The sequence below is a fragment of the Callorhinus ursinus genome, unplaced genomic scaffold, assembly GCF_003265705.2.
Source record: "Callorhinus ursinus isolate GAN/ISIS: 27379988/994484 unplaced genomic scaffold, GSC_fseal_2.0 scaffold5, whole genome shotgun sequence".
Lineage (NCBI taxonomy): Eukaryota > Metazoa > Chordata > Mammalia > Carnivora > Otariidae > Callorhinus > Callorhinus ursinus.
In genome coordinates, this window is record NW_027397067.1 from 10,743,155 (window position 1) to 10,753,390 (window position 10,236).

The following is a 10,236-nucleotide window of genomic DNA, read 5'->3' on the forward strand; positions in this document are numbered from 1 at the left end:
TGTTCCTGAGGGATATTAGTCTGTAGTTCTCATCCTCTGTGAGACCTTTGGCTTTGGAATCAGGTTAAAATTGGCTTTCATAAAATGAATTAGGAAGTGTTTCCTTTCCTTCTGTTTTTTCTGAAAGAGTTTGTATAGGATTGGTATAATGTCTTCCTTAAATGTTTGATAGGATTCAACTGTGAAATTAGCTGGATTTTATTTGTAAAATTGCTGGAGTTTATTTTTTTAACAGGAAGTAGGATTTATTGGTGGGCATGAATAAGGAGGGGGCAATACTGAGGTTCTCATGAGTGCAGACCCCACCATTTGTCCAGGAGGCCATGTAGATGGCCCACAAGCCATCTGGGATGAGCTGCTTTTCAGCCACCATGTCTTCAAATTCCTCCACATTAAACTTAGTAAAGTTGGATCTTGGTAATATGGATCTTCCAGAAGCCAGGGAAATTGAACTTGGCCCTGTGTAGGCCCCCAATCACATGTTCCTTGTTGTGCAGCTCAGTACAGATGGACATGATGACTTGGCCCATGTGGAATCTGGCCACTGTGCCCTGGGGCTTTACAAAGTCACCCCACATAGCATACCTGTTGGGAGCATGTCAGCCCCAGCACAGGCCAACATCTTGTTGATATGGATGACGTGGAAGGGGTGGAGCCATGCTCGGATGAGAAAACCATCTTTTCTACAGCTTTTCACCACGTACTTATTGGCACAAATACTGGCAGCCTTCAGGGTTTAGAGGAAAGTTGCTCATATTCATGTGACACCACATGACCACATAGTGGGCATTCATTCACTTTTGCTGTCTTCCACCCGAGGTCAAAGATGCAGATCTTGGCATCAGGGACACCTCTGCAGAAGCGAGAGTTTGGATATGACTTTTTCTTACAATACTGTGACACCAGGTCGGGGGGGGTGTTCCCTGGTAACACCAGGATCTTCAGTGGCGTGCCAAGGAGAAAGCTATTTATGAAATTGTTTTTTAATTATCAAGTCAATTTTTAAATTGAGATGGCAGGGCTCATGTTTACTATTTCTTCTTGTGTCAGTTTTGGTCATTTGTGCCTTTCAAGGAATTTGTCCATTTCATCTAGGTTGTCAAATTCACTGGCATGAAGTCCATAAAATTTCCTTCTTATTTTTTTAATGGCTGGAGTTTCTGCAGTGGTTCCCTTGCTTTTATTCCTAATATTGCTAATCTGTCTGCTTTCTTTTTCCCTAATGAATCCAGTTGGAGGTTTATCTGTTACATTAATCTTTCCAAACATTAGCTTTTAGTTTGAAGAGTTTTAACTATTGTTTTTCTGTTTTCTATTTTATTGATACCAGTGCTTACCTTTATTATTTCCTTCTTTTTAGCTCGTTCTGGGTTAAATTTATTCCCCTCATGGTAGAAGCTTACTTTGATCATTTATTTGAGACTTTTTTTTCCTAATATAGGCATTTAATGCTATCAGTTTTTTCTCTATGTTCTGCGTTAGCTCTATATGTTTCTTAATTTCTCTTGTGATAGTTTTCTTTGATCCAGTTCCCTAGAAGTGAGTCATTTAATTTCCAGGATATTTTGGGTTTTCTTAGTTGCCTTATTTTAATATTTCTAATTTAATTCTACTGTGTTAAGAGAACCTAATTGATATGATTTAAATCTATTTAAATTCACTAGGGCTTGTTTTATGGGTCAGAAAATAGTCTATCTTAGTGAATCTGTAGCTGCATTTTAAAAGAATGTGAAATATTTATTCTGCCAGTGGTGGTGGAGTATGCCATTAAGTATCACTTCAATCAAAGTGATTGATAACATTGGATATTCTACATCTCTGAAGACTTCGTCTAATTTTATCAATTGCTAAGAGATAGCTGTTAAATTCTCCAACTGATGTAGAATTGACTGTTTCTTCTCTTGATTTTGTCAAATTTCCTGCATGTATTGGGTGCACACACATTTATAATTATTATATATTTCTGATGAATTGACCCTTTTATCTTTATGAAGTGCTTTTATCTCTGGCAATACAATATTGTTAAAAGCTATTTTATTTGATATTAACAGAGACCCTTGAGCATCCTTATGCTTTTTGTTTGCATTGCCTATCTGTTTTCCATCTGTTTACTATAACCTCTCTCATCTTTATATTTAAATGGAATCCTGGTAGAAAATGGTTGGTTTTTGTTTGTTTTGTAACCCATTCTGACAATCTTTTGGAGTGTTTAATCCATTAACACTTATTATAATTATTAATATAGTTTAGTTGGGTCTATTATTTAAGCAATCATTTGTCTCCCCTGCTTTTTGTTCCCCTATTTCTCCTTTCTTGCTTTTTAGATTATTTGAATATTTTTTAAATTACAGTTTAATATTTCTGCTGACTCTTTTGCTATGCTTCTTTGCAGCTTTTTCAGTGTTTTCTCTAAGAATTATAATATACATTCTTAAATTTTCATTGTCTACTTACTGGAACAATATTACTACTACAATAATAGTTGTTATCTGTGTTATAACTACATATGTTATAAACCCTACAAGAAAGATTATATTTTTCTTTACACAGTTCAATTGTTTACAAAGAAACTGGAAGTAAAGGGGGCCCCAAACAGTCTTTTGTATCCTCCAGATAGTCATCATTTCCAGTGCTCTTCTTTTTATTTCCTGAGGATTCAAGTTTCCATCTGCTGTCATTTTCCTTTAGCCTAAAGAACGTCCTTTAGCATTTATTGTAATGCAGGTCTTCTGGTGACAAATTATCTTAATTTTCTTTTACCTGAAAATGCCTTTTTTTTTTTTGGTCTCATTTTTGGAAAAATACTATGTGTGAAGAATACAGATTAAGTACATCTCTTAAGCCTTGCCTTTGAAGACTCTCTAAACTTCTTAATGAGATGGAGTGCTTAATTGAAATGACACTGTGCTTTGCACATGTTTTATGCCTATATGATAAGTCTTTTTCTCTCCTCCCCTCCCCTCCTCTGAATGAAGATTCTATCCTCATACTTTGACATACAATTCAAATATCATCTCTTCTTGTGTGCTGTTCTGCCCACTGTGCTGGCCAGACAAGTGCTATTTTCTTAGACTTCATATTTATATATTATATATTACATCTCAAATAGAAAAAGAACAAATCATAAGACAGATGGTGAGGATGTCCTAAGTGAGAGCATATCTTATCTGAACATTTCTTTTTACTTTCAATCCACTTACCCTGCACTGAGAATTTCAGCATGCAACTATGTTTTCCTTTTGTTTCTTGATCTGGTTATGTGTCCTCCTCCACTGATGAATTTTTTATTGTGACTTCCCATTGCTGTCACTATGAGGTCTTTGATTGCAGATCTGTTGCATTTTTTATCTTTCCTATATCTATGTATATGGCCCTTCTTTAAAGATAGTGCTGGATAGTGCATTTGGTCCTTCACCCATGTCAATGCCAGTAAACAGAATGTCCAATGGAATTGAAAAGCATCAAGAATGTTCCAGAACACCTCATCATTACCCCTGAAACAGCATCTGGCTCTGGCCCCAGGTGCAAGTTTTTGCAGAGAGATCTGAGAGAATATACCACTGCTCCAGGGAGTTGCCTTCATTCTTACATGATATTTTCAATAAATATAGAATTCTAGTTTGACAGTTGTTTTTCTTTCAGCATTTTCAAAAGGTTATTCTATTCTTTTCTGTCTTTAAGTGTTTCTGATGAGAAGGTGCCTATTTAGCCATCACTGTTCCTCTATATGCAATGTGTCAGTGTTCAAGATTTTTTCCTATCTTCGGCTTTTAACAATGTGCCATGATGTGACTTAGCCTTGGATTTTCTGTGTTCACTGTGGTTGTTACTTGTATAGCATGTTGTACCTAAACATTTCTGTCTTTCATCAAATTTAGGAAGTATTCAACTATTATGTCTTCAAATATTTTTTTCTGTCCCATTCTCTCTCTCTTCTCCTTCTGGCATTCCTGTGTGTTTGATCATTCTATCCAATCTAACAAGACATTGTTTATTTTTCAAAATCTGGTTTTTCTTATTTTTCATTTTTGGTCATTTCTATCGCTCTATCTTTGCATTCACTTACTTGTTCCTCTGCCATGTCTATTTGACTATTAAGTTTTTTCAGTGAATTTTTTTTCATAATTCTAATTTTCAGTTCTGTAACTTCCATTTGCTTCTGACTTTATTGTTTTTATTTCTCTGCTGAGACTTCCCATTTCTCTGCTGAGATTCCCAATTACTGAAAACACATTCTGTCTTACTTCATAGACTATTGTCATAATAGCTGCTTTAATATCTTTATCTGTTCATTCCAGCAACTTGTTCATCTCCAGGTCAGACACAATTCATTGTCTTTTGTCTTGAGAATGTGTTTCATTTTGAGGGATCTTTGTACATTAGATAATTTTGAGTGTATCTTAGACCTTGTAAATGTTAACAGATCCTGGATACTGTTTTTTTTCACTCTGGTAGTGTTGTTTTCTTTGTTTTAGCAGGGAATTTTCTTGGCTGGTCTTGAAGTGCAGATGGTTGCTTAGACAGCAGTTCCATTTCAGTTCAGATCTTTTGTCTTTAGCTGAGCTGTTTTGAGATTGTTCCATGCATGCGTGTTTCTGGGAGCCATCGGAGATACTGTTAGACAGAGACTGGGGATCCCTCCTCTAACCTCTTTCCCTTCCAGCATTACCCCTACTTGCATTCAGTTTCCTGGCTTCACTATGGTTTCTCAGTAAAAGTACCCCTGCCACTGCTGTGTGAGCCATGCAGATCGCACTTAGCCCCATAGCTACTAAAAGCCATGGAAATGGAAACTTGACTGGATAGATCCACCTTCCTGAAAGCACATTTGCACTCCCTATCAGTCTGGGCTTCAGTTCACTGTCTGACACTATCAGGTAGTCTTTTCCTATGACCTGCTTGCACAGTGATTTTCTGCAAGGGAGGGAATCGTCCAGTAGGGTCTTAGTCTATCAGACTCATAAGTGGAAGACTGCATAAGTTTGTGTGTTTGTTTGTTTGTTTTGAGAGAGAGAGAGCACATGGGGGCATATGCACAGGAGTTCAGGGGGAGGGACAGAAGGAGAGGGAAAGAGAGAATCCTAAGCAGGCTTGATCTCAGGACCCTGAGATCATGACCTGAGCCAAAATCAAGAGACTTAACCGACTCAGCTACCCAGGCGTCCCTGCATAAGTTTATTTTTTAAATAATATTGTACCCAGGTGAAAAGTCTCTATTTTAAGTACTAAAAAAACACGTTTTAATCTAAATGTAATGTAAGGAGTTAAAAAAGCTACCTTGTTCACTTGCTGTAAGAAATCAGTAGAGATACCAAATCAATCGATAAACGCTTGGGAGGTGAGGTTCTATAATTCTCAAGGGGGAAGCAGAGGAGAATAATTTTCAAAATAGCAAATATTTGGAGAGTCTGGGTGGCTCAGTCGTTAAGAGTCTGCCTTCGGCTCAGGTCATGATCCCAAGGTCCTGGGATCGAGCCCCACATCGGGCTCCCTGCTCCACGGGGAGCCTGCTTCTCCCTCTCCCACTCCCCCTGCTTGTGTTCCCTCTCTCGCTGTGTCTCTCTCTCTGTCAAATAAATAAATAAAATCTTTAAAAAAATAAAAATAAAAATAATAAATAAAATCACAAATATTTATTGAGTGCTTATATTTGCTCTTCAGAATGGCATGATGACTTAGGTACTATCTTCATCCCTGTTTTACAGCTGAGGAAATAGAGGCATGGAAAGTTAAGTAACCTGACCAAGGTCACAGAGTGAAGGAGCCTGGATGTTTCAGGGGTAGCCAAAGACAGCCAGAGCTGGCCCTGGCATCTCCCTGGGCGAAATTTTAAGAGACTGTCAATATCCTCAGCAGAGTGTTGTGGTCAACAGGCAGAACAAAAGGGACAAATTAGCTTTGTAGAGATACTTGAAGGCAAGCTCAGAGACTGCCACTCACTCTTTTAGGGAGAACAGAATAAAAGCCCATCCTAGACAGGAGGTGCCGAAGTCACAGGAAAGCCGTCGGGTTGGGATGGGAAGGCTGCAGAGTGTAGGAACCCTCACAACCCGAGGCTCTGTGGAAACATGGCCAGTAGTGTGCACCAGCACAAAGTTCAAAACTAGCAGAAGGCACCTGCCACACCTCAGGGGACACCAGTGCAGGAGGCCCAGAAGAGGCAGCATTCTGTGCAGAGACCTCTTCTGCGATCACCATAAACCCTTCCTCCACTCAGAAGCCCTCAGAGGAAAAGACGGTGAGGGAAGAACCTTGAGAGACAACCCTGAAGGAAGTCTGAGCTTTGCACTGATTAAATACTCTCAAGACTTTCTAAAATTAAAAGTGACATATTAGCTAGCAAGCTTAAAGGTGTTTTTCTCCCCATTCACAGCGGATACGGAAGTTTTAAAGTAAGATGAAGTCAGTTACAGAAAACAAATTGTATGGTATTTTTCATGCCTGAGTCTTAGCATTTCATACATTGGGACCCTCCTCTCTTACACCAGCAAACAGACATTTGCGATACAATGTGTTAGTTGGTCCGTGGAGAACAGCAAAGTCTTCTGAGAAGATAGAAGATAACGGTGTCTAAGCTAAGACACTCCAGGGCCGGCAGTAGCAAGCCTGGGAGGAGAAGGTGTTTCATGATCTTGCCTTCAATTCTTTCAAGAAATTAAAGATTTAGAGGTAAACATGATTGGTCTGTGGTACTTCAAGTCTACTATTAGAGCTGGAATTTTCAGAAGGAGGGAGAAAACAGAAATGAGGGTAGAAGTTAGGAAGATGTAGATCATTTGTGCTCTGTTCCCCCAAAATTAAATGAATTACACAAAATGTTTTGTAAAAATACAATATGATTATTATGGAACTAGAAAGGCTGGCTCTAAAGTTGATAATGAAAAATACTAAGCAAGAAAACCAGAACATTTTTGAAGAGTAAGAGTAATAAGGCATCATTTATTATAACATATTACAAATCTATACTCTAACAAAACATAGGATGGTTCTAGCACATGGGTAGATTGATCAAAGGAATGGAATAGAAAGTCCAGAATTAGACTCAAATACATAAGGTAATTTAGTAAATGATAAAAATGATAATTAGGATCAATGGCGGGGAAGGAAATTGATTATTCCATCTACAGTGTCTGAACTTCTGGAAAAAATAATAACAAAGCTGGAGGTACAGGTCTGTGATTCATCAGTCTTACACAATTCACAGCGCAAACTGAGGGTTCTAGAGGGGAGGGGGTTGGGGGAAGGGGTTAGCCTGGTGATGGGTATTAAAGACGGCACATATTGAATGGAGCACTGGGTGTTATACGCAAACAATGAATCATGGAACACTACATCAAAAACTAGTGATGTAATGTATGGTGATTAACATAACATAATAAAATAAAATAAAGTAAAAACAAACAAAGCTGGAACCATACCACACACTTTTACCAAAATAAATGCAGAATTCTGATGAATAAAAGTTTTAAATGTCAAAAATAAAGCCATTAACATTCTGGAGGAAGCCATAAAATATTCTTTCTGAAACATAATCTCAGAATGAAGACGATCTTTCTCAGTGTGATGCAAAACTCAGAAGCCAACACTTTTTGATAAATTTGGTGACATAAAAATGTTCCTCACAGAGAAAAATGCCAAAAGCAAAGTCAAGATAATGACAAGCTAGAAAACACATATTTTTTTCAAAAAGTTATTCTGCAAAGAACTAATTTCTTTAATATGTAAGGAGAATGACCAACAGTATGATAGGTAATGGACAAAATATGTTTTCAGACAGTTCACCAAAAAAGGTAATATGAACATGGAATGTGTTCAACTGCTCTTTTTTTTTTTAAGATTTATTTATTTATTTCCTTATTTGTTTGTCAGAGAGAGAGAGCATGAGCAGGGGAAGGCGCAGAGGGAGAGGCAGACTCCCCGCTGAGCAGGGAGCCCGATGTGGGGCTCGATCCCAGCACCCTGGGATCATGACCTGAGCCGAAGGCTGATGCTTAACCAACTGAGCCACCCAGGCATCCCTGTTCAACTGCTCTTGTAAAATTTGTTTTTAAATGCAATTAGAACTACAATGGCACATGGATTTTTACTGCTCAGGTGGACAAAAGGCACACATGGGAGCTCTGTAAGCTCTCTCTGGCAGGGAAGCACTTGTCCTTTTGGGGGATGTGTGCCCTGAGCTGGTCTGGAAGGCAGTGATTGTCAACACAGATTGCACTTTAGCATCACCTTGGCCCTTTAAAAATTCCTGATGGCCAAAGAATAACCTGAGTCTTTGTGGAGAGACCTAGGCATCTGCAGTTTTAAGCTCTCTGGGGGATTCCTATGTATAGGCAGGTTGAGAATCGCTGCTGGAAGGAATTTAAGAATTCAGGTTGCAGATATACTTGCACACATAACATTATATGCAAAAGAGATGAGTCCTTGAGGCATGGTTTGCAGTTGCAAGGATAGGCAACACGCCTGTCACCTGTCAGCGAGGCACCAGTTAGATGACCCGATGCGTCCAGATGAGGGAAAATTAGGCAGAAGGCAATTCTGTGTAAGTTGGCTTGGAGCAATTGTGATAATGTACAGTATGGTTAGTGAGAAAAACCAAGTGTAAGAGTGTGGATACCGTATCACTGTTGGTGTGCACTGGAAAGACTGTGTGTGCATCAGCTTGTAAATGTCTGGGGACAGAAGAGAGCTGGTAGGTCTGGGGGACACTGGTATGGGAACTGCCTCAGGGAGGGCAGTAAGACGGGGAAGGGGTTGGGAGGGAGACTCCTTTTCACTATATAACTCATTGTTCCTCTTGGATTTTGAGCTGTGCGCATGTATTAACTATTTTTTAAAGTTAAATAATTTTTTTAAAGTAGATGTGGGCCCAATCTTTTAGGCAGATATGGATTGTTGTCCTGCAGAAGGTTTTAAACTTTTTAAATTCATTGTCAGTATTTAAAAATCAATAGCTATACTTTAAAACCACATTTTTGATGTTTCTTAAAAAAAAAAAAAAAAGATCATCTGGCAACACTGGCCCTAATGTCTGGGACAGTATCCATGAGCTGAAGACGGTGGGCGCCACTATCCTTTTCAGGCAGGGCAGAAGGCTCCCATTGATCACAGGAACCTTCCACAGGCTCTTGAGGCAGGAATTTTACTGTGTTTATTTCTTACTCGCCGAAGATAGTGTCTAGCACATAGGAAGTGCTCGATGATTTTTATTTTAAAATGGAATCAAATTTCCATATTAATTATAAATTCCAGTTTACGGGCTTGAACAAAGGGGAAGTGGTGTAAGAGGGGGTTGCTGCAATGAAGTAATTCTTATTTTACCCTGAAATGACAGCAGTACATGTGTATGGTATTCAAAGGAGGTCTGGTTGTTCTTCTCTAGTGGCATTGCAAGGCCTAACATATGCCAAGAAACACAAAGGTACGAGAACTGTGGAAATTTATGTTTCCAAATCAATGTTTCTAGGAAGATGGTGCTCCTCTTTCAGAAAGACTGTGTTATTTACTGATGTAGTCCAGAGAAACTAATTTGTAATCTGGTCAGGATATGCTATGAGTTTAATACATTCATTTTTCTCTCACAAAAAAAATTAAAACGCCTATCAACTAGTATACAATTCAGAGAATGGAAATTGGCACAGGAACTAATTACAGCTCACAAAGAAAAAAATCTGCTATTTTGATGAATGTGTGTTTCCCTAGCATTTCTGTTATTTCTGTTGGTAACTGCAGAAAATAGTTTTAGTGTGAACAATTGTTATAGTTCCCTATGTATTTCTATTCTAAGTTGTGAATAAGGCAGTGTTCCTGGCAAATACTTAGGGATCCATCTGGAAAGAGGGAATGACAAAAATTTCAGAAGATAAGCTTTCCTGGTTTCAATGTCTTGCCTGCTTTAAACTGCTCATGACATAAAAAATATACATGATGTGCATTATGAGACTCAGAAACTTAAAAACGTATGCTTTCAGCTTCAAGTGAACGAAAACTCATAGAATACTTAAATATCTATCTGAACATAAAAAAAAACTAAACAACTGTGTACTCTCGGTTTGTCGAATACAGGTTCGGATCAATTCAGAAAGTCTAGCCCACAATCAGCTGTTTTGTTTGGAGAGCATTAGGGACATTCTTTGGCAGACGGCATTCTGAGATTTTTTTTTTTTTTAAGTTCTTTTCCAGGGTCTTCTGCAGGCCCAGAGTCTACTGTTGCCCCAGCTGTTAGGATGATGAGACCCA

At 38.5% G+C, this 10,236-nt stretch overlaps 1 pseudogene; it reads right to left on the minus strand.

Moving 5' to 3' along the window:
• Positions 1-220: 220 nt before the first annotated feature.
• LOC112823556 (large ribosomal subunit protein uL16-like) lies at positions 221-6,198 on the minus strand (annotated as a pseudogene).
• Between the last annotated feature and the right edge of the window lie 4,038 nt (positions 6,199-10,236).